This window comes from Ananas comosus, unplaced genomic scaffold, assembly GCF_001540865.1.
Source record: "Ananas comosus cultivar F153 unplaced genomic scaffold, ASM154086v1, whole genome shotgun sequence".
Lineage (NCBI taxonomy): Eukaryota > Viridiplantae > Streptophyta > Magnoliopsida > Poales > Bromeliaceae > Ananas > Ananas comosus.
This window is the reverse complement of record NW_017890813.1, coordinates 1-5000: the sequence shown is the minus strand read 5'-3', so window position 1 is coordinate 5000 and position 5000 is coordinate 1.

Sequence of the window (5000 nt, the reverse complement as noted above, 5' to 3'; positions counted from 1 at the left end):
GGGCATGACACTTTGGTCCTCAAAGTTTTATTTTTTGCAATTTTGTTTTATTTTTTGCAATTTTTTGATTCAAACATTTAGAATTGTTATAATCAAGTCCCACAATCTAATTTAGTTAAGTAAATATTGAGGCACCGCTAGTGAAAAAAGTAATGTGGTATCTTAATTATTGGCATATCATCAATCACAGTACTGCTACATTACTTTCATATTAGCAATATATTAATATTTAGTTAACTAAATTGGATTATAAGACATGATTGCTATAACTCTAAAAATTTGAGATATAAATTATAACAAATTAAAATTAACTCTCTTGCCTATTTCATGCATTTACTTAGCTAAAAATGTGTAGCAATTCGGCTTCGAACTCGAGATCTCAAATACCAATCATAAAGTCAATATTCAAATTCGCCAAATAGGGTCAGAGTGGATTTGGAATATTGACTAATTTTTAAATCCAACGTAACTCAAGTATAGTAATATTGGAGTTTATAAAATATATGTATTTGAGCTGTTATCGAGCCGAACATGAGAAAGCTGACCCCAGCTCGTGTTCGGCTCGTTTATTAAACGAGTTGACAATTTCAACTCGTCTTTAGCTCGTTTACTAAACAAGTGATTCGATCTCGAGCTCATTTTGAGCCGAACACGAGTTAGCTCACGAACGATGAGTTGGATTACCACCCCTAGCTAGTTCCTGCTAAGGGACTAATTTTCCAAATAATCTTAAAAAATATTATAATTCGCTTAAATGACCCTATTAAAAAAATATTTAGTGAAATAAGCTTCTTTTTACTAAGTCAGCGCGGGGTGGAACTTTCTTGTAAAAACAGTGAATCGTTCACCATCTTTAAGAAGATGGCGAATGATTCACCCTCTTCATAATTTTCTACTAAAGCAGTGAATTATTCACCAGCTACTTGGAAATAATTTGTTAGAATTTTTTTAGATTGTTAAGATTGTACTGATTTGTTGAGATTTTTATATGGTTGTTAGGATTCGATATGAAAAATAAAAAAAGAAAAATGAGGTTATCAGTATTGTTTTTGGATTATTAGAATTTTTATTTGATTGTTAGGATTATATGGATAGATTATTAAAGTTTTTTAGATTGTTAAGATTATGTGATTTGTTGAAAATATTTTTATGGTTGTTAGGAATATATCTGAAAATAAAGAAATAAACAATAAATCATTCATTTTAATTAATGATTTATTATTTGCTAAGAGAAAGATGGTGAATGATTGACTGCTTTTATAGATAATTTGAAATGCGTCTTTCATTGAAGCAGTAAATAATTTACCATCTTTAAAAGAAAACTAGTGAAGATACCTGCGCGTTGCGGCGAGTAGATATTGTTGAAGTAAAAATTTTCTTAAATTTTTCCTAAAAATCATATTAGGACAAAAGCATAATATAATTGCATCATTTGCATTCCAAACTATTACATAAAAACTACTTTGCAATAATTCCTATGCATATATATTTCAATTAAAAGAATATACATGATAAGCTATCAATTATACTGTCTAACAATACGTTGTAAGATTACAACCAACTTCTGGCTGAAAGGGAAAAAAATTTATGCCCAAGCGATGACTATCTTAACAACGTTAATAACACCTGATATTATCTAAAGATATATCCCGCTCTGTAACTGTGATGCTTCACTTTTTGATACCACAAACTATCCTGAAACTACACAAAAATAAATAAAAACAGAATTAATTTTAGCTCGTTGCTGTAATCCAGTAAAGAATATATGTAACCATAATCTAAAAGAACCATAATTTAGGAAAAATATTGTGTGTTCTATGAGCAACTAATTCCCTTTGCCAAATTAAATGTTTCTATTCCAAGAATATCAGTAGTCTTTAACTTTTATACTTTTTCAAGGGGATTCTAGAAACCTTCGTAGCCGGGTCTGGTGTTCTCATTAGTCGCCATGCTTTGTATACCAAAGCTTCTTCTAACATATTAACAGCATCTCCTTATCTATATTGTATTCGGTGTCTTGCTTCTGGCAACCCCATCTTATTCCTTTGGCGTAGGTTACTATAGAATCAATGAAATAGCTGGATTCACGGATTATAGCATAACCATCAGGATGTAGAATTCGATCCATCTCGATGAGCACATATTTCATCTCACATCTACCAAAATGCAATCCAGGATTGTTTCGTGTTACTATATTGCACATGCATAAATATGTGCCAAAGAAGCAATATATGATAGCAGGGTTCGCATAATTTACCTGTGACTTTCAAAGTGAACAAACCGTCAAAACTCAAGAGATCACACGTACATGGGTCCATTGAGAATGCCTCACCTCTAAGGATAGAAGATTACAGATAAATGACATACGCAACACAAAGGCCACAAATAAAATAATTTTAAAAAAAAGCAAAAGTAAAAGAGTTAGATATTAGTGTACAGTTGGCTCTATCTGTCTTTTTTTTATTTACCTCGGGTTCTATGCAATTGAAGACTAAGAGAGATAGAGTTTTATGTTTTTTGTTTTGTTAGTTTGCAAATTCACCTTCCAAAAGAGAAAAAAAAGAAGCAAAAAAGAACCCAAAAAAAAAAAAAAACTCTTTTGTTTTCAAATAAAAATTTACTAACAAATAATGGTGAAATATTCATATCATAATACTAACAAATAATTCGCATAACTTCTCTCCTCATGTGCCTCTTTAATGCATATATAGGCATGAAGTTTCAACTGGTGACAGAATTTGAAGAGATTAAAATTAGGTTCCAGTAACTCAAATCAATAATAGGTCCTCTTTGATGAGCTACAAAATTTAATGCAGTCATCTTACAATACATTCCATAAAAAAATAAACAAACACATAGTTAATAAGAAGGATAAATATCTTGCTACACATAGTTAATAAGAAGGATAAATATCTTGCCATCAAGAACCAAAAGATCACCATCAAACTGAGCGCTTTTAAATTTAGGATCAGCAAATCTTCTTTGTTCCCTAGATCTAGTAATGTAAGTTACAATTACCAATTAGTATAAACTTAGTTGCAAGTATAGATGATGAAAAACAAACAACAGAAAAAAGGATAAAAACAATACTATTTCAAGTACTTTTGGAATTATTCTATTATAAGGAAGCAATTCTTTTTGTTATTATTTTTTTTTCTGGAAAAAGTCTTAAAAAACTATTCTCTATTCAAGTATTCAATTGCTTAGTAAATTATATTAAAATAATATAAATAAAAAGATTACAAAAATTAAGTAAGAAATCAATGATGAAGACATCAGCAAACAAAAAAATATAACAATATAATCAAATCGCTGAAGAAGCTATCAAGAGAGAGAATATATGTACGGAACCAAAAAATAATAAAAATTTTTAAAATAATTGGGCAAACAAAGGCTAAGTTAATCATCAAAATTAATATTAGTTGGCGTGCCAAATACTTCCAAATTTCTTCTCTTCAATTGAAAATCAAACTGTTGTAAAGGATGAATGGCTGCAATGGTTGCCATGTAGACATCGATATTACTGTTACGGATTTTAAGTTGGCATATTTCGTGAAGTAAGTCGGAGTCTTGAAAGATTAAAGAAGAAGGGACAAAGATCGAAGACTCGAAGACTCAAAACATAGATCCACAATACTCGGTAAGTTTAAATACTATTGATGATGATTTATTAATATTTTCAAGTGTTTAGAAGACATTAGAATCGGTTTAAAATGATATCATTTCAAAACAGAGTTTTTCAAGGTTCAGGATCCGGACCCTGGGATCAAGGTTCGGACCCGAAAGGTCCTCTCTGCGTATGCAGCGAGGGTCCGGACCCTAGAGCTAAGGTTCGGACCCCGTAGATCGGATTTTCAAACACGCAGCGAGGGTCCGGACTCTCGGGTTAAGGTCCGGACCCCGTACGTTGTTTTTGCGGTTTCATAGGGAGGGTCCGGGCCCTGAAGTCAAGATCCGGGTCTTCACGATCCGGACCCTGCGTAAGGTTCGGACCCTGAGACCGTCGTTTGTTTCTAAAAATCAGTTTTTCAAATCCTAGTCTATCTCTAAGTCTTCTAAACCTATAAATAAGATGTAGGGGTGTTTCTAAAATATGGCTAAGCATAGAATATTTTTTTGAAACTCTAGAAACTTGTTGCGTGCTCTCTTTCTTTCTCCAATAACAAGTTTTTATCGGATCAATTCTTGAAACCCTAATTTCTCGTTCTTCATAGAGAATTGATCCAGCTATTGCTTAGAAACACCTTCTACGGTTCTTTAATGATTATCTAAGCAATAAATCATCGCCAATCGTATTGTTCTTGCTCAGGACGGAGTGCGCTTGTGGATTCGAGTGGGCGTCGTGGATTCAACATGATCAAGGCTTCGTGGATTCGAAGTGTGGACGTTTCGTGGATTCGGGACGTGGCGTTCGTGAAATCGGACGTGAGGGCGTGGACAACCCGTTGGTGTGCGCGAGATCCGAAGAAGATAAAGAGAGATTTGAGTCCGTGGATTCGGTAAATCACCTTATAATCTTTTATTCTTAGTGGATTGTTATCGCGTATTGGTCCCGTGGGTGTTTTTACTCCGAGTTGGAGTTTTTCCACGTAAATCTCGGTGTGCTTTTTATTTTTCGTTTTTATTTTTATTGCATCGAGATTTGTGGTTTTTGGCCGTTACACCTATTCACCTTCCTCTAGGTGTTGTTTGATACAATCTAGATAGATCCTTGGGTACCCCAAAACTTACAATTACTATGTCATCTAAACCTTCTACTATGAATTAAAAAAAACACACTTGAAGAGAAGAAAGGGATCTCATGAATCCTCGTTGGATGTTACTTCCTCAATCTATAAAGCCTATGACCCTTTATCGTTTCCTTGATTTGAATGCATAGTGATGATTCGATCTGTCATCATCGCCTATTACCCAAATTTTTTTCTAAATAGTTGTTCTTTGCATTTCTAGTATATTGAATAATAAAAAAAATCCTATAAGAATCACATAAAACAACCTCA